The sequence below is a fragment of the Arvicola amphibius genome, chromosome 9 (genome assembly GCF_903992535.2).
Source record: "Arvicola amphibius chromosome 9, mArvAmp1.2, whole genome shotgun sequence".
Taxonomy (NCBI): domain Eukaryota; kingdom Metazoa; phylum Chordata; class Mammalia; order Rodentia; family Cricetidae; genus Arvicola; species Arvicola amphibius.
The window spans coordinates 42,653,392-42,679,874 of NC_052055.2; the positions used below are offsets into that span (position 1 = coordinate 42,653,392).

The following is a 26,483-nucleotide window of genomic DNA, read 5'->3' on the forward strand; positions in this document are numbered from 1 at the left end:
CTCTTCTAACTCCGTGAGTCTCCCACAGTGCAGTCACGGTTTCTTCAGAAGGATCCGGTCAACCATCCACCCAACCCAACGAGCCTTGGAGGCGCTCTGCGTTCAATTCCCATCTCACCTCTGTGGAATTAGCGTTTACCGAACACTCCGAAGCTGCTCACCCCGTTGCTCCCGTCCAGTCCTCAGAATAATTAAGGGATGTTTAGACAGTGTAAGTGGGCCAACACCTGCCGTGCTGGTTCTAAAGTGCTCTTTTGATTGATTCCGCCCGGCCGTGGCTGCCCGAGGTCAGCTCCCTGTACCTAGCTATTTTCTTCTCGGCAAATGCGTGATTCATCACAGAAAAAACGCACTCGAAGAAGACAGTTTCTTCCCTTTGCATTGGCTGTGGGCTTCGCTTTTTAGGAAAGTAAACGCCTAATGAGCACGTTTGGGCTGGAAAACATCCCAGTCGTATGAAGTGGAATATAAACTCGAGTTGGCTTGATGGTGTTAATCTTGTCTATGCTAATGGCTGTTGGGGTAAGAGAGTGCAGACATGAGCAATCCATTGCAGGCTTCTGCATCATTAATTCTTAGTAACACATATTCTAAAGCGGGTCTTCTGGTTAGGAATAAATACAGACTGAGGAGGAATTTGCATCTAGAGCACGTAGCACCAGCCCTGGCCAAGTGTGCTTGTTTCGTGGGGACCCATACACCCCCATTTATGTGTTGGCTGCGGGATCTCACCTCCATGCTTATGTTGTTGAATGGAGGCAGATGGATGCCAGGGTTGTGCAGCTCAGTTGGTTCTAGGTGGTCTGTAGTGATGCAGCTTGTTGGGCCTCAAGGGCAGTATTGTGGGGGTGCACGATACAGGTGCTTACAGCCTGGCTGGGTGACTTCCTCTCTACCAGTCTCAGTGTCTGCCATCCTGAAGCCAGAGCAGTATCTTCCATAGGATTTGACGATAAGCCTTCTCAGCACAGGGTGGCTGCTAAGCAGTGTCACTTAATGATGAGTGCTGACAAGTGACCCTTTCGGTCTGGTGGTAGAGCGAGGGGTCAAGTGGGTTTCCGCTTCCGAACAGACTTAGTTCTATTGCAGACTTCTGAGGGTGTGTCGGAGCCTGGGAGAAACGGGGCTGGGAACCAAGTGCCTCCCCACCTGTGTGAATAGTCTCGCTGGAACAGAAACCATTTCCAGGGCTCCCACCTTTTCAGCGACTCTGGCTGCTCTATCCTGGTCCTTCAGAGCTCTACCTGGCAGCTGGCTGGATGCTGGGAACAGCTGAAGAAGTCTCTGCCTAGAGAAGTGTTGGGACCCTAATTTTGTTCTAGCTGCATTCCTGTTGCTCTGGTAAACACCCTGACAGACACAATACATGGATCCAGTCACAGCCGCGGGTTATGGCCGTTGTTGCTGGGAAGTCAAGGAAGGGACTGGAAGCAGCTCTAGCCACACCCAGATAACAACAGAGAGAGAATGCTAGTGGGCTTAGTTCTCGGCCCTCAAAGACTCTGAGCCAGGAAATGGTACTGCCCACTCTGAGGCTGAGTCCTGCTACGTCAATTAAGGAGACCAAGACGCTCCCCTACAGTAGTGGTTCTCAGCCTTTGAATGCTGCAACCCTTTCATACAGTTCCTTAAGTTGTGGGGAACTTCAACTGTGTAATTATTTCATTGCTACTTCATAACTGTAATTTTGCTACTGTTATGAATCATAATGTAATACTTGTGTTTTCTGATGATCTTAGGTGACCCCTGTGAAAGGGTCTTTCAATCCCAAGGGGTCATGGCCACAGGTTGTAAAACACTGCAGGCATAGAGCAGTGATGGTTCTGTGGTTAAGAGCATGGGCTGCTCTTTCGGAGGACTGGGTTTGATTCTCTGCACTCTCATGGTTGCTCATAACCATCTGTAACACCAGCTCCAGAGGCTCTGACACCCTCTTCTGATATCCCAGGGCCCCAAGCACACTTAATACATGCAGGCACTCACTGTCCCCAAACACAGACAGTCCCACACAGACACAATCACAGGTCAACCTTATCTAGAGACTCCCTCACTGACAATCTAACCAGGCAGTTACAGTGTGTCAAATTGACAGAGAAAGCTGAACACATTGTCTCCAGCTACTGTGACCCTGAAGCCCTCTCACCAGAGCCTTTGCAAGCTGGCATAGCAGCAGATACTATGGAATCCTATGCTGGGCCTTTGCAGCGGCTGTCAGCCCAGCCAGAAAGGCCAGGGAGCCTTAGCTGACCATGGTACAGTCATAGCCAATAGCAGAAAAGGAATGAGTGCCGGCTGGGGCTCTTTCTTAGACTTGTGTGTGTTGGTTGTTGAGCACAGGGGTCTTCAAGCTTAGAGCTTCTGAAATGCCCACCTTGACTTTGCTTTTCGACCCTTCTTTGCTGGTCAGCCGGCCCACATTCTGCATTCGGGCTTGGCCAGGCAGCGCCACCGTTGGGAGTTTATTCTTTTTTTTTTAAAAAAAAGTGTCACTCTTTACGCATCTTCTCATTTAAAACTTCATACATCTCAAGAATCTAGGCTTTAATAGTAAGTTATCAACAAGTTAAAGAGGCTGCAGAGATTTTTATATCTCCTAGTGCTTGTGTGCACCGTGTGCTTAAGTTGAGAGGTTTCTTGAAGCAGCTGTCTAGTTCAGTGACCCAGAGTTTCCTGCTCAACTGCTAAGGCTCGGGTTACTGCAGGGAACTGGAACCCCCAGGCCTAAGCTTTGAATACACGGATGGAGTGGCCTCCAAACTCAGCCTGTGTAGTTTAGGTGACTATTTTAGTATCAATGGGACTTGAGGGACATCTGCTCTAATCTTAATTTGTTGCTGTTCTCCTCCTCTTGCTCTTCTTTTTAACTAACATCATCTTTCAAAGGAGGGGTTATAGAGATCCATACTTGTAGTGTGTGTCTGTGTGTCTCTGTGTGTGCATTATGTATGGATGTGTGTATGTATGTGAGTCTGTGTGCATTTATGTATAGATATGTGTATGTGTGTGTCTCTGTGTGTGCATTTATGTATGGATGTGTGTGTCTCTGTGTGTTGTCAGGCTTGCTAGCAGTCGCCTCTACCTGCTGAGTCCTCCTCATTGGCCCTTCCTCCCTCCTTACCCCATTTCCTTTTGCTTCTTTTTCTTCTTTCTTTTTTCACCACTGTGGATCGAACCCGGGACCTCTCACATGCTAGGCAAGTGTCCTGCTGCTGCACTGTCCCCAGGCCCACAGGCTCTTGTTGGAGGAGAATGGGAGGGCAGCCAGAGAGGGAGCTGCTGAGGGAAGCAGAGCTGAGGATTTGCTGTGCTGTGGTGTGGGTGTGCGGGGCTGCAGAGGCTAGAACTCCACATGGTGCTTCTTCCGAGGACTTTAGCCCTGAAGACAGACTTATGACATCTGGAACTCCAGGGTCGCATGTCTGTGTGGTTTTAAGTCTTTATCTCTGATAATTTCTCAACACAGTCATGGGACGCCAGTGACTGCTGCCTGGATCTAGAGATGAGAGAGGGGGAAAATGTCAGCCTTGGCCTCCTGCAGAGGGTCAGGGAGTCTTTATGTGTTTCCACAGCTTGTGGATTTTACCATAGACCTTGGGGGGGGGGGGGTCACATGAGCCACACAGGTGCCAACATCTTTCTGTTGGCATGTCATCCTCAGTCAGCCCATTGCCACCCCTCTTGTCTTAGTGTTTCTATTGCTGTGAAGAGACACCATGACCACAGCAACTCTTTTTTTTTTTTTTTTTTGAGACAGGGTTTCTCTGTAGCTTTGGAGCCTGTCCTGGAACTAGCTCTTATAGACCAGGCTGGCCTCGAACTCACAGAGATCCGCCTGCCTCTGCTTCCCACAGCAACTCTTATAAAGAAAGCATTTAATTGTGGGCTGGCTTACAGTTCAGTGGTTAGTCCATTAACGCCACGGCAAGAATCATGGTAGCAAGCTGGCATACATGGTGCTGGAGGAGTGTGTAGGGGTGAGGTCGATTAATAAATAACCAGACCAGCTCTATTTAAAAGATTTTAATAATTGAGGGAAAACTTACACGACCAAAGATCCCTCGAACGCCAGGAGCGCAGGAAACCAAAGAGGAAAAATAAGTGCACATCGATGTTTTTATTGGCTATGTGTGGCCCCAGGGAGACACACCTTAAGCAGCATGCGACTGGCTGAAGTCCCCCATCAGGGGTATCTGAGAGTTCTACCTCTTGATCTGCAGGCAGCAGGAAGAGACTGTCACACTAGGCCTAGATTGAGCATCTGAGACCTCAAAGCCTGTTCCCAGGAACACACTCCTAATAGTGCCATTCCTTATGAGCCTATAGGGGGCATTTTCTTTCAATTTACCACACCTCCCTACTCTGCCCATTGGACAGAGAAGAAATGACAGAGACGAGGAAAAGGCTGGTCATTGGATGGAAGCAATAAAAGTACAATGGAACCATCCAGCATGGCGCATTTGGGTAGCCCTTTCCAATGGGAAGACTTGAATGAGGAGCCAGCAGGGACTGGAGCTGGGTACCCAGGGCTCATGTCTGTCATCTCTTTCCCAGAGTAACTTGGTTCAGGTGTGGGCTTCTACAGAGATGAGATGGGAACACGTACCTCTCCTGGGGACAGCAAGGACACTTTCTAACTTCCGGTGTGGCTGTTTGAAAGCCTTTTTGCCAGGGGGAGAATGTTGTCCCGAAATGTATGCAGGAGACATGTTATTAGTATAATGAGATTTTAATGATTTGAGATTTTGTTGGAGCAGCACACACAGAATTTTAATCTTATTGTATGCAGCTGCTGGTGTTTTTGTTTTATTTGTTTGCTTGGGCCTCATTGCAAGGATGCATTTCTACAATTATTTAGTTGCTCTCATAGAAATCTGATTTTATGCCACTTTTAATGTTCTTGTTGAGAGACTCTTTTGGGAGAAGAAGAATATATACATATATTTTTAAAAATTATATATAAATATTATATATAACAATATAATATATTAATTACAATATAATCATATTATAAATACATATCAATATCCTACAGTCAAATATTAATGTATAATATATAATTATATATGTTTATATATTATATACATATAAAATAACATGCATATCTATATCTATAGTTTTTAAAGCTGGGAGCTGGCTCGATCAGAACTGGAATGTGAACATAGGGTTTCCATTTGTATTCCTTATTCAGAATAGAAACAACCCCAGGGCCATTAACTGACGATGGGGAAGAAGAAGGTGGTATAGCAACAAGATGCAATGGTCCACAGCAGTGAAAAGGGAAGGAACATTGGTATATGCTGCAACATGGGTGAATCTGGAACACGCTGAGAACTCATTCACAAAAGGACAAATATTATGGGATGGAAAATCCAGAGTAGGCAAATTAATAGATCCCAAAGGTAGACAAGTGGTCCCTGGAGGCTGGGGGCTGGGGGATGAATGCTATGGGTGCTTGGGGGTGAGGAGAATGTTTTTAAGTTGATGGTGGTGTTGGTGGTCCACACACTCAGAATATTCTAAAAGTCGCTGACTTGTGTCCCTAAGTAGGGGAATTTTAAAGAGTTAAATCTGTCTCAGTTGAGCTAATAAAATGCAGACTGTGCAGAGACATGAAGTTCCTGGCTTGCTAGCGTCTTTCTCCAGGTGTGTGTGTGTGTGTGTGTGTGTGTGTGTGTGTGTGTGTGTATGTGCGCGCGCGCGTGCGTGCCTATGTCGGCACATGTGTTCTGAGGTCAACCTCAGGTGGTGTCCCTCAGGTGCCACACACTATTTTTAGAGACAGGGTTCTCCTGGAACTCAGTGATTGCGCTAGGCTGGCCCAGCAAGTTATGTGATCCTCCTGCCCCCTCTTCACTCCTCCCTCCCCACCTCCATCTCCCAGGCTGGGATAGCAGACTTGCACTATCACGCCCATGGCTGGAGTCCGGGGTTGGTGTTGTCCAGATGGTTGTATTCATTCTGTATGAGACTCTGAGCACATGTGATCTCCACACTGGAATCTCAGAACAGGGAAACCCCAGATGTGATGTCCTTTCCCTGACCCTGTGTTGGTGGTCAGAACCCACAGACCCAGCACACGATCAAATAAATGTCGACAGTGGCTGCTGCACTCGCCCACTGCTGGCCTCTAGAGCTCATGAGTGAGCCTGGCTAGGCCAGCACCAGTCCCTGGGCTGCATCCCCAATTTCCTTCCTTCCTTCCTTCCTTCCTTCCTTCCTTCCTTTCCTTCCTTCTTTTCCTTCTTTCTTTTTCTCTTTTTCTTTCCTCATTCCTCCCCCTCCTTCCCTCCCTCCTCCTCCCTCCCTCCCTCCCTCCCTCCCTCCCTCCCTTCCTTCCTTCCTTTCGATGGGATCTCCCCGTGTTGACTTGGCTGGCCTGGAACTCACTAAATAGAATAGCATGGCCTCACATTCATAGAAAACCAGCTGCCTCTGCCTTCCTACGGAAGAGCAGCCAGCGCTCTCAGCTGTGGAGCCATCTCATGGCTCCAGCCCCTGCTGTGGGTTTTTTTTTGGGGGGGGGGTCAATGGAGCCTTTCTTGTTCTTGGTGACCTCAACCTAGGGAGCTCGGTGCTAGACAATGATGGTCACCAAAGCTGACACAGGTCGGTAGTGTCCTGATGAGTAAAATAAACAGGGTCAAGGAGAGGTCACCGTGAAAGATGTATTAACGTGAGGAGACTCCCCAAGTGGAAGGGGCTCCTAGGGAGGAGCGCCCAGGCACTGCCTGGCCCATGGCTTTGAAGGGTTCACTGCAGGAGTTGGTTGGAACCAGTATATTATTTATTGAGACTGATCAGGTCCACATGTCCTTTGCGTGCTCCCCAAGCCCAATAGGAGAAGCACCCATAGGAGATGGGGTCACGGGTGTGCTGTGTGACTCATGATTTCTCATGAACCATTGGCCTTCACTTCCAGTGGGATGCTGACTCTAAACAGAAGTCCAGCCATTCACTACTTGGAGAGAACTAATGATGTGTGTGTGTGTGGGGGGGGGGGTTCTCAGGAATCCTAAGCACCTACCTGCCCCTGTACCCACCCTCACCACTTCCTATCATGGGAACCCAGCCACCAGGCCACACTTGCACCCTGAGTGCTAGGTTGCCTTCCTCAGCCTGAAATGAGTCCCATTTTATAGACAGGGAGACTGAGGCCTTCAGAGAGGTGAGAAGCCCAGTCTCTTGCTGGAGGTCTCACAGAGGCTTTTCTCCACGGGAGACTTCTGTGAGGTGTCAGATGTGATAGCATCTAAATGAAAGTGGCCTTGACAGACACACTCAGCCTCCGAGCCCCTCCTCCATGGAAGGTGCTAGGCAAAGATGGAAGCCCATTTCTCAGGTTTAGCTTCTTCTTCTTCTTTTTAAAAATTTATTTATTTATTATGTATACAGTGTTCTGCCTGCTTGTATGCTTGCATGCTTGTATATCAGAGGAGGGCACCAGACTATTACAGATGGTTTGTGAGCCACCATGTGGTTGCTGGGAATTGAACTCAGGACATCTGGAAGAGTAGGCAGTACACTTAACCTCTGAGCCATCTCTCCAGCCCCCTCAGGTTTAGCTTCTGTCTGATTAGATTGGCTATGGCTCCAGCGCCACACTTCTGAGGGGGAGGCTGAGAACTGAACAGAGGGCTTCACGCAGGCTGCCCAAGCACTGAGACCCTGGGCCGTGCGCCCGCCCCGTGGGTTAAGCTTTTTAACAACAGGCATAAAAATATCCACCAAGTGACCGCAGTGGAGGCCACGCAGAGTAAGCAGCAGTGTGGTCGATGGGAGATATTGGATTCCTCCAGCTGTAAAGAGCCCTTCGAGGCCGCGGGTCCATACTGTAGCCCTGTTTACCGGTTATTATTTTCCTAGTGTCCGAGTCATCTAATTTTAAACACCATTACAGAGCGCGTTGTAGAGAGCCCTAGGGGCCCACAACAGTCCCAGAGAAGAAACTGGAAATCAAACTCAAAGTGGCACCTTGTTTCTGTGAGCAGAGGCAGGTGGTTGCCTGGGAGGAGCTCCTCAGGGGCTTAATCATCTGAGTGTAGGAGGACGGATTTTTTTTTTCTACACTAGAGATTGAACCCAAGTTCTACTGCATTGTCAGGCGAGCCCTGTGCCACGGAGCTGGCCGCCTCCCACTGTTTTGAGATAGGGTCTCACCAAGTAGCCCAGGCTTTCCTTGAATGTCCCTGTCCTCCTGCCTCAGACTCCTGCATGCTGAGACTATTGGTGTCTGTGCCCACTGAGCTGGGGGAGTGGGCAGAGCAGGAATTCAATCTCCCCATCTGTCCCACGAAGAACCAGCCTTGGGCTGGACTCATTGGACCTTTGAGGGCTCTTTCATGTCTGTTTTGACTTCTTGGGTGCACACAAGGCCCCTGGAACCTGCCTGCTTCTGAATCCCCTGTCTCTCGATGTCTGTAGCTATGCAATGTGGGAATGGTTGCCATCCTTGCTCATGGTGGGGTTAGTTAATCAAGAGGTGATCTCAAGGCCACCTTGTTTTATACCTTCTTAAATGTATACTGTTGTAGACATTGGCCTGTGTTTTTGAGCCCAGGTTCCTTTTACTTCTCAGTCTTTATCTACACCTGGGGTCTTCTGTAAAGGGCACAGTTAATTGATATTTCATCTTCAGAAGGCAAACTGGCTCTGTTGCACTGAACCGTGCTGTGGCAACCATAGGTGGTATGGAAACAAATGAGTCTAGCTCTGTTCTAATAAAGCTTTATTGACATACACCTGCTGAGGGCCAGCTGCCCTGAACTGTCAGCTGCTGAGTCTTGGTCTGTGCCACAGTTTTGATGCCATAGATCAGAGGCATGATTTAGTCCCCTCTCTTTTTTCATTGTGTTTGTGTGTGTCCATGTGTCCATGAGTCTGGGTGTGTGTATCTGTGTCTTTCTCTCTTTTGATCTCTCTGTCTCTATGAGTCTCTCTCTGTTTGTGTTTGATGTACTCGCCTGTGTGTGGCCAGAGATCAACTTCAGTTATCTTCCTCAACTGCTTTCAAATAAATGAACATTATTTATTTATTTGCTCTTATTTTTAAGTGTATAAGTGTATTGCCTGCTTATATGTCTTTACACCACATGTGTGGTTGGTCCTCACGGAGGTCAGAAAATTGTATCTGATTCCCTGGGACTGAAGTTACAGGTGAATGTTAACAGCTGTGTGGGTGTCAGGAGTCAGACCTGGGTCCTCTGGAAGAGCACTCAGTGCTCTTAACCACTGGGCCAACTTTCTAGGCCCTCCACCTTATTTTTGAGCCAATCTTTCCCTGAATCTGTGGCTGGATATTTTGGTAAGGCAGGCTAGCCAGGGAAACCCCAGTATTTACCCCTCTCTGCCCCTAGCACTGAGGTTGTGTATGAGCGTCCGCACCCAGCTTTTATGTGGGTACTGGAGACCCGAGCTCAGCTTTGCATGCCGACAACAAGCCTTGTATCAACTGAACATTCTCCCCCAGCTTGGGTATTTTCTGTGTACTGCCTTCAGTAGTTTTAGGGCCTCTGTGTGAGCTGCCTACCTGCTACAAGCATGGTAAGTATTATCTATAGTCTTAGAAGTTCAAAAAGTGCAGGGCCGGGGTGGGGGACAACTCAGTGGATGAAATGCTGGCATGCAAACCAAGAGGATCTGAGTTTGCATCTCTAGCATCCTTGTAAAAGCCGGGCACCACCATGGTACTTAGTTCTAGTTTCATCTCTTCTTAATCTAGTATTTAAAAAGAAGTTCTGGCTGGGCAGCGGTAACACATGCCTTTAATCCCAGCACTCAGGAGGCAGAGGCAGATGGAACTCTGTGGGTTCGAGACCAACCTGGTCTACAGAACAAGTTCCAGGACAGCCAGGACTACACAGAGAAACCCTGTCTTAAAAAAATAAAACAAACAAACAAATAAATAAAAGTTCTCACAACCTCATATGACCCCACCTTATTCTTCCTTCTTAAAGGCCTCATGTACTCCAGCCTGGTGGGTCAGTGACCTGAGTGGGGCTCAGCCTCACCCCCGCCCCCCATTGCTTGTGTTTTTGTTTGTTTTGTTTGTTGTGCTTTGTGCTTTGAGGTAGCCTCACCACATAGCCCAGGCTGGTCTTGAACTCGTGACCTTCTCACTTCTGCCTCAGAGAGTTTTGGTCAGAGGCTTGCCCCTACTACACCAGTATCTCTTTTCACTTCTTTGCCTCCTGCTTCCCACACAGCAGAAATGCCTAGTTTCGAAGTATGTGGTTCTATTATGAGAAAATTAAACACATTTAAGAGCAAATTAAATTTGAGGATTTGTGATCATTAGCTAAGTAAATTATTTATTTTTTTACAGTAATGAGCCAGGCAGGGTACAGCATGTGGTGGCATGCTCGATAAGTGTTTGTTGGCGAGAGCAATCCTTGCATGAGCCTATCAAGTTACATGGAATGGAATTATTTGCCTCTGAAACTAATGGAAGAGCCGAGGGGCAGTAACAGCTACTAAAAATAGCCTTTGTGTTTCTAAAACCTCCAAACACAGAGGACTCACTCTATGCTGAATCTTGGCCAAGGGCGAAGTCCGGGGACAGCTGGCACACTGAGCCCCTGTGTCATTCAAAAGGCTTTGTGACCTTGGTAGGGGCTGTCCCTTGCAGCCCTTGGGCATTTGCCAGTATTATGGGCAGACTGGCCCCTGCAGCGCCCTCCCTTGGCCACTCATGGAGGGAGCTGGAGGATAAAACTGGGTGCATTGGACAGAGAAGGTAGATAAACCAAAACCTCATGATAGTTCAGATAGGGAACCAAGGCCTGGGTGGTAGAGGTGGGAGGCCAGAGGCCATAGATCCTGGAGCTGGGGTTTGAGTCCTGAGACCATAGGTTTAGGTCCTGGGGAGCCACAGCGGGGTCACACACGTGATGTGAGGTAGGATCCAGAGAGATGACCCAGCGCCTCGTCTCCCCAGCCTCTCTAGGCAGGCACTTTGCTGGAAGCTGGGACAGGACCTCTCCCAATTTTAGCTGCCTCCTTGATGGGGATTAAAATTTCAGTTTAGTGGAATCCCAGTGCCAGAGGCAGCCTGAGCCAATCTGATAGACACAGTGAGACCCTGTCTCAGAGCTCCAACAGCAACAAGAGAACCAGCCTCGTGTGGCGAATGTACCCATAATTCCAGCAGAGACAGGAGAATTGGAGAAAGTTCGAGGCCAGCCTGGTCTACAGAGTAAGTTTCAAGCCAGTCTGGGCTATGTAGCAAGACCTTGTCTCAAAATCCACGGACGTGCAGGCTGCTGAAATGGCTCAGAGGTGAAGAGCATGCAGTGGCCCTGTAGAGGACCCGGGTTTGGTTCCCCACACCCATGTGGGGTGGTTTACAGCCTGCTGTAATTCCAGCCCCAGAGAGATAAGGCCTCTGGCCTCTGCAGGCACAGCTACTCATGTGCACATACATATCCCCGCCCCACATACACATAATTAAATGATTCTTTAGGAAAACCCACAAGAAAGTAACAAGAACATTAAAAAAATGCCAAGACAATATTCGCGCTGTGCTAGCACCCAACACTGCCAGCTGGCTTGAAGAGCGGGGCTTTACTACACACCCCTTCTGCAACGACTACAGCCCAGGGTGCCGCAGGACCCTGTCCCAGCCATTCAGGGAGGCTTCCAGTCTCTCCCAGCTACAGCAGTTGCCTGAAGTCCAACCTCTGTGATACAGCTTTCCCACGTCACATGACATCCTCCTGAGTGCTCCCGTGTGCACCTCTGCCTCTGTCTTCTCACGCTGTTCCCTCTGTGTAGCTGTAGGCCCGCCCTGATCTGCTCTGATCTTGAGTCTGTCTTCAAAGACCTTATTTTCAAATCGGTAGATTCTCAGGTCCCAGGGGGGCTTGAGTTCCAAAGGACATTGACTCAACTCACAGTGACCATGATTCTGTTAGTGACTAAATCTCATTATTATTATTATTATTATTATTATCATTATCATTATTATTATCATAGTCCCCCCCACTCTAATGTAGTCAGGACGATCTCAGACTCACTATAAAACCAAGAATGACCTTGAACCCCTGCTCCTAGCTGCCGCGTGCTGGGTTGACGGCCTGTATTGTCAAGCCCCTGTTTTATCGCTGTTCTTGCTCTTGTTTTTCCGAGGTGAGGAAATGGCGGGAGATAGATAGTCAAAACAGCTGCTTATACTTATCTGCCTTGCACCGCGCTCCCGTGTCTGCGTTCGGTGCCCTGGCACCCAGTTACCGAGCTTTGGGCCAGGGGGCTGGAGGTTAAAGTACACAGACACACATAGACAGAGAGACAGCGACATGGGTCATCCTTGAATTCCCCAAGAATGGCCCCTTTATTGTGTTCAGGGGCAGATTATATAGAGATAGCCATGCCCCAGCCAAACCCACCAGAAACCACTCTCCTGCCATCAGGAACTCCTGAAGGTCTCGTGCTCAGAGCAACTGTAGGCACTCAGATCAGGGGATTACAAGAAATTCAGGATCTGGGTCTCACTGCTCCCAACACTTATCTGGGTCCTGCACCCAGTGGTTTGTTTGAGACTCTTGGGCTCCAAGGGGAGAGAGAGAGGATTTGTCCTTGTCTAATGAGGAAGACCCAGAGGACCTGTTTATGTCCACAGTACCCTACCCCAGAAGCTATCTTCCTTCTGCTGTGTTATTTTGTGTGATGTAATTTCAGCCATGAGATAATTTTTTTCCCCTCTGACATACGTGCTGTTAAAGGGTTTTCATTGCCAGCCTTGGAGATCTGAAGGAGTCAGCGTGACACTTGGGTATGCTCTTAGGGTGCAGGGATACTCCTGGCTTGTTGCTTGTTGAGTGCTGAACACCCCACCTTGTGCGTGGATGGCCTCAGTTTAAGAAGGCGCCGCCCGCCCATGGTGCAGCTTCCCCTGAGAAGTCTCACTAAACTTGTTTGACAGGTGCAGGCTGTGTGTCATTAAACACAGGCAAGGCCTGCTGTCATGTGGCTTTAAATAGCGCTTGCCACATTCTGCATGTGGCAAGCTTGCTAAGCAGAGTGGAGCAGTGGATGTGACATCCCAGGACACATTTTCCTCCTTTCTGGGCCCCCTCTGCTCATCTTGTTGGAAGTTCTGTTTTTCCCTGTATCCTAGGGGCCAGAAGAGTGCTCAGAGATGCACGAAGCCTCTGTAGGACTTCGGGGCTGATTGTCACGGAAACCATTAGCCTCAATATCGGGACTGAGAGGAACTAATTTTCTTCCTTCCTTCCTTCCTTCCTCCCTCCCTCCCTACCTCCCTCCTCTCTCTCTCTCTCTCTCTCTCTCTCTCTCTCTCTCTCTCTTCCTCCCTCCCTCCTCTCTATTTCATATGAAGCCCAGGCTGGCTTTGAACTTGAGACTCCATTGCCTCCTCTTCCGAAATGCCGAGACCACAGGCATGTATCATGGTTCCCTGAAGAATACCTTCAGCACGTAACCCTTGAGCAGTCAGGCAGGGGAGACCAGGGCTGAGCTGGAAGAGGCCTGTGTGATGATCAGCTCTCAGGATAGCTAGCTCAAGTTTCTGTGAAGATTCTAGAAGCACACTGCTAACCCTCTGCGAACCAGCTACCTCTGAGGCTCTAGGCTCGCACTAGACACATAACCAGGCTTCACGAGTGCTGCTGTCAAAAGACATCTCCCCTGGTGTGTCGAGTCTGCTGAGAGCTTGGAGTGGGGGTGCACACCTGTGCTCACATGACAGGGAGCAGGAGATTAGAAGGCTTGGGAGTTTAAGGTCATCCTTGGCTACATATTGAATTCAAGCCTTGTTCAACATGAAACATGTCTCCAAAAACTAAACTCTCTTTCTCTGTTGGTTTATTACCATGGACCTCACAGATCCCATCTGTCTTTCAGCTTGTCTGAGGCTTCTGTGATGGGCTCCTCCATCAGGCTGCTGGCCTGTGTGTTGGGGCTCTGGCAGCTGCTCCAGGTGATATCAGCAGTGGTCACCACCCTGAGGCACGAACTCACGGTACCACTGCCCTAAATAGACCACCAGATGGGTCCTTTCTCAGAAGTGAGGCTGAAGACAAGGAGGCAGAGGTCATCCACTTGACCTTAGCGGGCGCATGTACCCCAGGAACTTAGACTCCCCACTTCACCGAGCTTGTTCCTAAATGACCGAGTCAGTACTGTGAGCATGCTTCCAGCTTGTGGATTTGAGCGAGTGGATTTGTAAAGCCAGAACTCAATGGATGATTTGTACAGCATTTGGCTAGTGTGCTGAGAACGGCAGGAGACAGACAGCCAAGGCGCAGACAGATGGCCACACGTGGCTCTGTGCCTCTGTCGCTGCTGGCAGGCACAAGAGGATCTCTTACCACGCCAAGCAGCTCTTTGGGGACACCACTGGGGTGCCCTCTAGTTCACCATGTACACAGAGAGCATCAGAGCTGAGGGTTGAGGCTCAGCCTGCAAGATCACCCTACTTGCACTCCTGGACGTGCAAGTACAGGCCGTAGCTGGTGAAGGGGCTGCTGGGAAGTGGGATTCCTATGCCCTTCCTGGTTTGGTTTAGTTTGTAGAACCCTGGGAAACAGTTCTCTTTGTGCTTTGTTTATTAAGAAAGCCCAGCAAAGTACCCGGATGAGTAGTGGGTTGAGGAGGCACGTGGTGAGTCTGAGAGAGTCTGAACATGGGAAGAGCCCTTCTGGAGTGCAGGCAGGCCACTGTCTCAACATGAGGGCATGTCTTGTCAACTGGGAAGCCCTCCAAACTGTGCTAGGTAAGGGATTTTACAGAGGCACATGAAGGCAGGGCAGATGAGGGACTCGGACCCCAGCCCCACCTCTCTTCAGAAGACAGGGGAACTGGTGTTTCTAAGCTTCTCATGGTGCCTTGGTCCTTCTGGGACCAGTCCCCATGCAGGAACCTCCGTAAGCTGCTTCATTAGAACAAAAGGTGCTCTTGTCCCCTGGGGAATGACAAGGCTTTTAGGAACTTGGGTCAGGGACCTAGGTATAGACCAAATATTAGGGCTAGAAATATTTCTAAAAGAAAAAAGAAAAAAAAAGAATCAATAGCAATTTGTTGCTGGACGGGGTGGCACACGCCTTTAATTCTGACACTTGGGAGGCAGAGGCAGGGCAGTCTCAATGAGTTCGAGGCCAGCCTGGTCTACAAAGTGAGTTCCAGGACAGTCAGGACTGTTACACAGAGAAACCCTGTCTCAAAAAAAAAAAACAAAAAGAAAAAGAATCGAGATGATGTTTCTAGACCCTTCGACATGGATCCCAAGAGTATTAAGGCGTGCCAGTCTTTAGTACCTGGGATACAACCCACAACCCCGACCTTGTACACACTAGGGACACACTACACATCGTCCCTCCTGCTTTTCTTCTTTGCTGTGTTAATGTCCTTGCCACATCAGTAAAACACCTCGTAGGTAGCTTAGGAGGAGAGGTTTATCTGGGCTCATGGTGCAGAGGGATTTTGTCCATGGACAAGGGAACTTCGCACATCTTGGTGGGACCTTCCTCCTGGCCCTGGTGCTGTCTGTCCCAGAGCCGAACCCTTTAGGGAATATTGACCTCCCTGAGAGGTGGCACCCTCTCTCCTTGCTGAACCTACCTGGGCTGTGGAGCATCTGTGGAACACAGAGAAAGGCTCTGAGTCCGGCTGCCTGCCATAGGCCGACAGGTCAGGAAAACTGATGGAGCGGGAAGAGCCTACAGCTGTCACAGTGGTCACCGTGACATCAGAGCGCAGCTTATTCCTTCACATCTGGGGAGACACTGTGCGAGCAACCTCCGCTCCGCCAGTGGGATAGAAGTGCAGCGTGCATGCCGCCGTGCACAGGGCACATGCTCCGTGCGGTCATACGTATGAGGCCACTATGGTTCCGTTGCACTGCGCTTTGGTCATCAGTGCGGAGTGTGCGTGCTGATTAGAGACAACTGTCTGCGAACTTCTGGGGACACAGCAGCTTTGTCCAGTTTGTGTCTCTAGCATCCTTTGGTGGCACTGTAATGGATCCACAAAGTCTAGGTGTTTCCTCAATCTGAAACTGCCCACTAGGGTAGAAAGCAACACACAACTGTTGTTATAATTACAACCAAGAGCAACCAGTGACCTTCTGAGATGTCAGGTATTATATGAGTTCACTGATCACAGATGGCCTGAGAGGTCTGTCACTCAACAGATAGCTGCATAGTATGCGGGGTTCAGAGCCCGGGCAGTGTCCTGTGGCTATAGAAAAGGGGATATATTGCAGGCAAAGATATAGTGTCCTACTTTGACTTCCTCTTTTGCACTTCTAGAATCTTCCTTTGCAAAAAACAAAAGCAAAACAAAATACGTCAGGACTGCTGGTACACACCAGTAATCCATCCCAGTGCTCTGCAGGCTGAGGCAGGAGTTTCAGGCCATTTGGGGATGTATTTAGAGGATCTGTCCCCACAAAACCGAAACACAAAACACACAGTTCTGCCTAGCTTAAGCTGCCGTTGGAATCTGATTTCTGTTGTCGTGGTAACGGGTGACAGGCACTCAGCACCCTTGTGTTTGGTCTTCTGTGTGCTTGACAACCAGGAGATACTGCTGCCTGGCCACCCATGCCTGGCGCATATCACCTTCCTCTGAGAATCATAGAGCTGTCCCTGAGAAATGGCAGACCCCTACCCTTCCCTAGCCTCCGGCCCAGACCCCAGGAGGTGGCTCAGAGTTTGGGAATTTCCTGGTCACTTTGCTGCAGAATTTGAGGGGACATGAAGTCACCCCATGGAATGGTTGCCCCTCTGCCTTCTCAGTGCCACTGGGGTTACTGGGGATGGGCTGGGGAGGGGGTTGTCATTGTGGTTCCTGATGTCGCTTCCGATGTGTCCGGTGGCACTATCTTGTCAAACAGCCCTGGCCTCTGTGGCTTCCTCAGGGGCTCCCTGTTTGCAAGTCATGGTGATGTCCCTATGACCCTTATATGACACACATGCATCTGTCCTGCCTGGACAGCGCTTGTGGCTGCTTGCTTATAGGTCTAGAGAGCACTCTGACACCCGCTTGGCTGGACGCTCCTGACAGTGAGTTCTCTTTCCCTGCTCAGCCAGCCCGCTATGGCCCTGCTCTGTGGGGGTTGTTTTGCAAGAATGGACCCTTGGCTGGCCTAATCCTGGGAAGGTGGTAGGATGCTGGTGTTGGTGATAGGGAAGGAGGACCCTTGATCATCTTGTGGCCACCAAGGGAGATGAGGTTCTAACTTGTGGGATGCAGCTTCTGTCAGTCTGGTGGGCCATGTGGATCTTTGGAACAAGAAGAGTGGGACTTGGGGCATTGTCAGTGACAGGCTGTGGTGGTTAGAATGTGTGTGTGTGTGTGTGTGTGTGTGTGTGTGTGTGTGTGTAGCACACATGCTGCACCAAACATGTAGGGAGAGGAGAGTCTGTTCTCTCTACCATAGGGGTCCTGTAGAAGGAACTCAGTCGTGGTGGGGAGTGCATTTCCCTGCTTAACTATTTCTCCAGCTCCTATCTTGCCACTGGATCAGCCAGTGGGAGGCATTTAGTGCGGGGCAGGCCCGAGAAGGAGCCTGGCCTCCGTGCTCGCTGTGAATGGTAGCCCAGCATCCATTTTTGATGTGGGAGCTTTGACACAGTTGACGCGCACTGAGCTTTCTGGGTCCTCGGAACAGGTTTTTTCTGTCACAGTGGGGTCGACAGGAGCCCAGAGAGGTTAAACCACCTCAGGTCACTCAGCAAGTGACCTGGTTCCCAAGGGCTCTTTAACCTCCTCTCCACTGCCAACCCCCAGGCTGTTGACCTGTTGTGTGACTCTGACACTACCACGCCTCTTCGATGGCATTAGGAATGCTCGTTGTGTTGATGCTACTAAAGGATCCTGCCGAGGAAGGGTTATTTCGAGGGTTCAGTCCATAACGGCGAGAAGGCGCCCACAGTCAGGGAGCAGAGAGAAGTGAATGCTAGTGCTAGTGCTCAGCCCTTATTTGTTAGTGTGTGTGTGTGTGTGTGTGTGTGTGTGTGTGTGTGCATGTGACAGGATACATATGTGGAGGCCAGAGGACTGCTTGCAGGCATTGGTTCTCTACTGAAGGTGGAACTTAGATATCAGGTGTCTATCCCCCTGAGCCATATGGGACTTGCTGAAGTAGAACGAGGAAGTCCCCCCCCATAACTTGTTCATCACCCCCCACCTGTTCTATTGGCTTCGAGACACAGTCCCACCTGGTCGCCGGCTGGATGTTTTCCTGTGGGTGGACAGCTGCTGAGAGAGAGGAGAAGGTCCCTGTGTCTGTTAGGGGAGGGACCCAGGGCTCTAGCAGTGTGGGGATCGTGCCTGTATTGAAGTCCCGGGCGTGCAGAGGCCACCTGGTTCCCACGGCTGTATACCACTCTCCCCACTGTCTTTGCTCCCAGTGTCTTCCTTGGAGCAGTGTGTCACATCCTTCTCATCTTGGTGTCCTTGCTGCAGGGGCCTGTGCTGAACTCCTGTGACCCAAGAGAGGGGCCAGCATAGTGGGCCTTCTATGAGGAGGCCACTTTGAGCTAAAGCGTTTCCCTCCCCCCCCAGATTCAATTCTTACACATTTATTTGTGTGTGCATCTGTGCACGCATGTACCGCAGTGTGTGTGGTAAGTCAGAGGACAAGCTGTGTAGAAGTCAGTTTTTGCCTTCTGCCATGTGGATCCCAGGAATCGAACCCAGGTGCTCAGGCTGGGCAGCAAGCACCTGCACCCACTGAACCATCTCACCGCCCCCTTCTTGGCTTGCTTTGAGACACAGTCTTATTCTGTAGCCAGGCCGGCCTCTACCCCTAGGAAATCCTCCTGTTTGAGTGCTGGGATTACAGGCTTGTGTTGCCACGCCTGACTGGAGCTGTGTTTGAAAGGAGGGTCCTGCAGGAAGCGTGGTTCTGCCTCCTCTTGCCTTCCTCTCTCACCTCTTTTTTCTTAGTGGACTCACGGCCGAGCGAATTTCCAGAGCATTCTTAGGTGTGCGCCCTCCGTGGCTGCTGTGATGGGAAAAGGACCTCCGAACTGACGGGGCTAAAATGAGAGTAATCAGCATTTTACTGCCTTCCCTGGGTACGTGGCTGCTCCCTTGTCAAGTGGCTACACCCTTCCAGCCTGCTGCAGTCAGACAACACACAGAGGAAGTGGGTGGCAGGCTTGGAGAGAGGTCTGCTTCCTGCTCTATGGAGCTGGCCCCAAAGTCTCTGGTCCTTCCCCCAACATCTTCCCCATTCCTTTGGATTGGGGACTGGAAGAGGAGCAGCTTTCTGATGGGGATGTTGGAGGAGCACTCCCTGCCCCGGCTCATGACACCCATGCTGGCCCCAAGACCTTACAGGGAAGGGCGTGTTTCCATGGTTGTTCTTAAGTCCCCCACCTGCCAGAAACAGGAAGAGGAAAGACTGGAACCCTCTCCTCTTCCTGGCAGGACAGTCACCTTCAAAACAGCTGCAAGGCCACCTCCTCCAGGGCCTCAAGGGAGCTGGCAGCCTTTGTGTGGGTTTGAAAATGCCCATGCAGCTCTCAAGGACTTAGTGCCTGGAGAATGACAGCAGGATAGAGGATAGAGGATACACTTGCCGTGTTCGTTAGGGTCCAGGGGGATGGCTTCAGGAGGGGGGGGGCTTATGGGGGCGCAGCTGTGGCTGCAAAAGGCAAGCAATTAGCACACCTCCGACTGTTCCTGTGAACAGTTAGACGGCCAGGCAAGCGAAAAGCTGGAGGTAGCCTGGTCCCATCTCCCTTTTAGCCCTGGGGCTGCCAGGCTAAGCCTTCTGAGAAGCCAGCTCAGGGGAGGTGGCTATCCATCCATCCTGTGGTGTCTGCAAGTAAAAGTCAATGCGCGTTGGGAGATCTGCTCTCTAGAGGTCAACCTCCCCTGGCCTTGGTGTCATGGAGTATGACCCGTGGCTGCCTTGCTGTGAGGATCAGTGCTGTTATTCACAGTGAGGTCAAACTGCTCTTCCTTTCTGCTTAATGTCCTTTGGCTGTGTGACCCAGGTCTGTCGGTTTCAAGAGCTCTTGAATGGCCAATGAAAGAGTGGATAGGGCTGTGCAAGCTGGGAGCCAGTCCTTTTTGTTTGTTTTTTTATATTTATTTATTTATTATGTATACAATATTCTGTCTGTGTATATGCCTGCAGGCCAGAAGAGGGCACCAGACCTCATTACAGATGGTTGCGAGCCACCATGTGGTTGCTGGGAATTGAACTCAGGACCTTTGGAAGAGCAGGCAATGCTCTTAAGTGCTGAGCCATCTCTCCAGCCCCCTTGTTTGGTTTTTTATCTTTCCTTCCTTCCTTCCTTCCTTCCTCCCTCCCTCCCTCCCTCCCTCCCTCCCTCCCTTCCTTCCTTCCTTCCTTCCTCCCTTCCTTCCTTCCTTCCTTCCTCCCTCCTTCCCTCCCTTCTTCTCTCTCTCTCTCTCTCTCTCTCTCTCTCTCTCTCTCTTTCTTTTTCTTTTGAGACAGAGTCTCTCTACATAGCCCTGGCTGTCTTGGAATTCACTGTATAGTCCAGGATGGTCTTAAACTCACAGAGATCCACCTGCCTCCTGAGTGCTGGGATTAAAGCAGTGTGCTACAGTTGCTGCTGTGGCAACAAAGCCCCAGAACCTGCTTGGTTAGAACAACATGGGTCTGTCACCTTACAGCCCCCGAGAGTCATCAGTCAGGGTAAGGACAGGGCTTCCTGTTCAGGGAGGGACCTGGGTTGGCCCTCCACCTCCCCAGCCATCAACACTGAATCTCCCGACTGTCTCTGCTCCAGGCTCACAGCTTCTTCTCCTTCTGCCTGGAAATTCCATGGATCCACTTACACTACTCGTGCTAACAGCAGTACACGTCCAAAGGCCTTTTTGTTTCTTTGTTTGTTTATCGCAAAAAGGGGTACACAATGCAGCCATGAAAGACTCAGTAGCTTAATCCCAGCAGAGGCCGGTGAATCTCTATGAGTTCGAGGCCAGCCTGCTCTACAGAGTGAGTTCCAGCCAAGGCTACACAGAGGAACCCTGTCACGGGTGGGTGGAGGAGATGCAGGAGAAAAGTGGCCCAGTGAGTTCTAGTGAGAGTCCCTAGGAACGAATGCTAAGTCAGGTGTAGTGGTAAACCCCTGGAATCCCAGCATCTGGGCCAATGAGGCAGGAGGATTGTGACTCTGAGGCTAGCCCCGACTATGTATTAAGATTCTTTAAAAAAAAATGGGGAGAAAAATCAATACAAATCAATACGAAGACTGATTGAGGCTGTACAATGCTGCCCCATTTGCTCCCGAACTCGCCAAGGACCAACCATATGTTCTCTGAGCAGTTTGTCTGCTCTCAGCGGGATGCTGTATGTCAAGAGACAAGCAGGTGACATGCCTGCCCTTTACAGAAGTGACTGCGAAACCTTTGGTGCAGATGTGTCAAATAGTGACAGTGCCTGGGAAGAAAGGGAGCTGGCAGAGGAGCGACCGTGCTGGGAAGTGTGTGGGGTGTGTTGGTCCCAACGCGGTCAGGGCAGGGAAAGTGTTACACAGGCCTGCTTCCTACTCTGGGATCCTCCCCTCAGAGGCCTGACCTGAAGTGTGAATCCACGGTGGATGGGTGGAGCCGGCTGTTTCTAGCCTGGGCTCCATGAAACCTCACATAGGCACCCTGAGTGTCTGGTAGGAGCCAAGCTTGCAGAGTCCGGTACTAGTTCTGAGCGCCCCACTTGCCCAGGCTGTTTGTTCCTTTTTTTTTTTTTTTTTTTTTTTTCCTCAGCAAAAGAAAATGAACTGGACTCCGCGGCTTCTCATCTGAACAGCTATAGTGCAGATGACCGCTAGAGGGTGCTATGCCCATAGAGTTCTTGCTCGCGCCCCGGTAGGGGGTTTCCCATGGCAGGTGTACTGTAGAGCCCTTTTTTTTGTTGTTGTTGTTAATGGCTTAATGATTTAATCTTCTTATTTTCTCAGCAGAACCAATTTGGACTTCCCTGAGTATGTGGGGGACATTACCGATCAGATTAATTAATGCTAGTTCCACAGTTGGGAAGCCTGCCTCACCCGCTCTGCCGAGGAGTTAAACCTTCCGCTGCTGTTTCTGTTTTCTTGCTACACAGTGCATTTCTCTTATCTGTGTTGAGCTTGGCCGGGCTTGTTCTGCTGCTTCAGGTGACTGGCGGATTTCATTCCCACCCTGCCTTGGTGATCACCAAGTGCAGCTTTCTCGGAGGGATGCAATTGTTTCCGCCACAGGCAGAGAGATTTGGGCTCTGCTCTTTTGATGGTTATGAGTTTCTTGTGGGTTTTGTGCTTCCCTTCCTTCCACTTCTTCTGTGTGTTCTCTCTCTCTCTCTCTCTCTCTCTCTCTCTCTAGTTAGAGACAGGTTTTCATAACCACTGATTAAAATTACTTAGAAGCTTTGTCAAAACGGCGGTGTGATTGGCTGGGAGAAATGTAACAAAAGCATCTTTCATAAATCAGGGACTCCGCGGCAGGCCCCCTAGTTTAGATTCAGGGATCACTGGCGCCTGCGCTGAGGGTCAGGGACAAGAAAATGGATGGTGAGCAGGGAACCCCTTCTGAGCAGCAGGAGACTGACTTCAGCTGTCTGTCAGAGGTTGGGAATCGAGGCAGAGGCTGAAGTCCTTCCCAGATGGTGCGATGGTGACCCTGGTTGTACATGGTGTCACATACTGTAATTCCAGCCCTTGGGAGGCTGAGGCAGAAAGACTGAGAGTTCTAGGACATCCTGAGCCACGGTTCTGGCTGGTTTTTATGGCAACTTGACACAAGCTATAGTTATCTGAGAGGAGGGGACCTCAACTGAGAAAATGTCTCCATGAGATCAGGCTGTACGTAGACAAGCCTGTAGGGCATTTTCTTAATTAGTGTTTGCTGGGGGAGAGCCCAGTCCTTTGTGGGTGGGGCCCCTCCTGTGCTGGTGGTCCTGAGCTCCACAAGAAAGCAGGCTGAGCAGGTCATGAGAAGCAAACCAGTAAACGGCATCCTCCACGGCCTCTGCATCAGCTGGTTCCCTATGTGAGTTCCTGTCCTTCCACTATGATGTGGAAGCATAAACCAAACAAACCCTTTTATCATAGCAACAGTAACCCTAACTAAGACAGGCTGGAAAATAAGGGTGGGGAACATAATTCACTTGCCTAGAGTGTGTGAGGCCCTGGGTTTGACCCTAGCGGCGACATGGGCACCTGTAGCGGTGGTCCCAGAGGTCCCTGACCTTCTTCAGAGGCCTGTGCCTCTTGCTTGCTCTCCCCAGCCTGCAGCTGTGCCTCGTACTTCCTTTCCTGCTGAACTGCGGCTCCCTATTAACGTTCCTGTAGCCTTTTGAACTGAGGTGGCCCTGAGTCTCCCATAGGCGTTGCACTTGCTCACATAGGATCCCTGCTCTCTGAAGGGACTTTGGAGAGCATGGTGTGTGCGTGTGCGTGTGTGTGTGTGTGTGTGTGTGTGCGCGTGCACGCGCACACGCAAACCTTTGTAGAGCTGGCTACAGCCAGGATGGGTCATACTTCATCTTGCTTATCCCGGAGGCCTGGTGGGCATCTCCTGGAGACCTCACTCCCCAGATCTCAGGTGCTTGGGTAGAGAATCCAGGGACTTCCCAATAGATCCATCCTGGTCTTTAGGGTGGACGTTTGAGGTCTGGGTCCTTTGAGACTCGGTGACCTTGGCCCTGTCTCTGAGTCCCCTGAGCATTGTTCAGTGAGGTCCTCCACCCTTGGCATTGGCAGAAACTGAGACTTCCAGAATGTGGGTTGAATAATTCAGTTCAGGTGAGCTTAGGTGGAGTGAATGAGTCTAAGGTGTTCCAAATGTGGCCTGGGTGCTGGTGATGGAGTGATAAGGAGGTAGGAGGACCTCAATCTTCCTCTTAGTCACTCTCTACATAGCAGACGGTTGTCACAACAGCCACGCGATCCTGCCCATTATTATCCCCTGTGGTGAAGGATGCTGTGTTCACGGATGTTCTGTGAGGCTTTCCTCCCGTTTCCTGTCTGGACTGTACTAACCGTAAGCTGGGGTCCAGAACTGGAGGATGACTTCTGGGTAGGCGCAGACAGATGGAAAGTTCTGGATGCACTTCCAGTGGTAGCTGTGGGATGTGGCCCCAGCGAGGATGCTTGGGTTGAATAAAGGCACAATGGTCTGAGCTCTTTAGGGGAGGAAGCTGGAGGGAGGGGAGAAGGTGCTAGGCCAGGTGGCTGGTAGCTGATGGCAGGGGACACTGTGGCAGGTGTGGACTGGATTCTGGAGGCGATAGATGACTCTGTTGAAGGAAGGACTGGGTGGGTCAGTGTCTACGGAGCACAGTGGGATGGGATAGCTTAGAGCAGGGGCTACCAGCTGAAGCTCATGTCTGGCTGACAGCTGGCTAGCCTCCAGAATTTTCCCTTTCGTCTTTAGAAGGTGGGTTGAAGAAGCTGGCCCATGAGGCTTTGCTTGTGGGGATACAGCTAGGCTGCCTTTCATCCTTCGAGGACCGTATTCTCTATGAGCGAGGCGGCCTTGGCCCTCCTGCTCCTGATTCAGCCTGCCCAGGAGGCCCTATATGGTAAACTTGACATTTCACTGTGAACCCGGAAACCTTTCTTCCTATTCAAGTCGTTTTTCTGTAGTTCTAACATTTTTTGTTCATCCCGGGGGACAGAAGGGAAGAAAAAGACTGTGTTTTGGGGCTGAGGGAATTGTCTGTTTAACCCTAGCTCCGAGCTGAAGCTCGGAGCACACACACACACACACACACACACACACACACACACACACACAGATACCAGGTATCGTGCAGTGATCAGACCTAGTTCCTGAGACAGATGCATTTTGCCTGGCCTGGGGGTCTCTGTCTCTGGGAAACCTGTATGAGCGGTTGCTCTGCCCACCTAAAAAAGCAGAGATGGCTGAGTGTGGCCCAAGGCTGTTGCCCCAATCTGCCCCTGATCTCAGGGAAGCGTCCTTCCCCTTGCCTTGTTGAGGCTACATTGCTGTAATTGGGTTCTTGGTGACCCACAGCTGCTGGACTAATGGGAGACCTCTTTTCCATCCAGTGAAGAGGCCCGGAGGTGAACTCTAGGTGACGGTCACAGTTTCTGTTCCGGGTAGCTTTCTCTGGGTGAAGACCTTGCACTCTTCTTCCTGTGTCTCCTATGTAAGCATTCGGGGCCTGGGTGCATGACCACGGTGATGACTTGAGACCTGGTTCTAGGCATGGGGAGGTGAGTATGTTTCAGGCTAAGCGTTCGCTGTTGCCACGTGGCTGGTGAATTGTGGATACTTTGAGGAGTGGCTCTAGCTCCATCTAGGGTGAGTGAGCGCACTGAGATCGTGCCTTAGGCATATCTATGGTAAGAGCGGGGAGCCTCAAGTCTGGGGAAGCTGTGGCTGACAGAGCCTGGCTCCAACGGATACAAGGAGTGGGGAAGGACTGGACACAGCTGGATTTGTGAGACGTTAGTCCCTCATCAGAAAGCTTTGGGGACTAAGAAGCGTGGACTTTACTTTGGAGCTGTCCACCCTGGGTCAGTGACAGGGCCAGCTTGAGGTGCTGGGAAGATCGCTGTGTCCCATCGGACCCCTCTATTAAAAATGTCAGTGGACCAAAAGACCCAAAGTGTCAAAGACCCAGTGTCAGGTATGTCTCCAAGACTCAGCATGGGTGTTACTGTGCCTCCTCTTTCTTCACGCTGGTTCCTTAGCCATGTGCCAGCACGAGCTTGGCTGTAGGAGCTGGAGTGTGCAGTTGGCCATCTAGAGGCAGGCCCCACCCTCCAAAGCCTTCCCGGGATCCAGAGGTTCTAGGGCTCTTCCTTCCACAGTCTCAATGGGACGCCGTCTTCAGCAGTAGTTCCTGATGTGGGCTGACGGCCTCCTTTCCCTTGTACCTTATTAAAATGCACACACTCTTTTTTTTTAGCGTCTGAACTTATTTTTAGTGTCTTGAGAAGTAGAATGGAACCTTATGGCCCAGCAGAACAAGTCCATAAATCAATGGTTCAAGGCTCTGTCCCATTCTATTCCTAGGCCTTGCCAGCACAGCGCAGGAAAGAGCTGCTCTTAGAAATGACTGAGTTAACACCCTGGAACATCCTGTGCTCAGTTCCCTGGGCCATGGCCTGTGTGAGGAAGCCAAGCCCATCTCTCATGAACAGCGGTTCAGCTGGGTCTGGATGGTGAAGAGGCTGTTTCTCTGATGTCTGAGCACCATTCCCTCTTTCCCGCATCCGGGTCAGAGGAGCAGGCTCTCCCCGGGGTCCCTAGCCTTACCACTTCACACTGGGTGTGGCTCCATCCGTCCTACACATGGTCCTCATGTTTGGTGCTGAGCTCTGTTGTCATAGACCAGCCTTGCACATCAAGGTCTTCGTGTGTGCAAGCATCAGGAACGGAACAATTCTCCCACTTGAATTCCATCCCTCACCCTTTGCACGTCTGCGGATGTCAGAAAGGTTGCTGGCAGCAGTCTGCCTCGGCAGCCCAGACCGATGACATTCCTCTCTTTCTTAGATCTTATTTGGGTCAGCTCTTGACTTGGCTGAGCT

General features: G+C 50.5%; 1 protein-coding gene across 2 annotated transcripts in view; it reads left to right on the top strand.

The window, feature by feature from the left end:
* Parvb (parvin beta) overlaps positions 1–26,483 on the top strand; it is an 83,521-nt gene that overhangs the window by 6,222 nt on the left and 50,816 nt on the right. The window contains exon 1 of one of the 2 annotated variants that reach the window (XM_038343479.1): positions 25,125–25,160. The exons of the other annotated variant lie outside the window; for it this stretch is intronic. The gene's annotated coding sequence lies outside the window, so the exon portion shown is untranslated. Of the gene's footprint in view, positions 1–25,124; positions 25,161–26,483 lie in introns of those variants that run through there. 2 annotated transcript variants of the gene reach the window in all.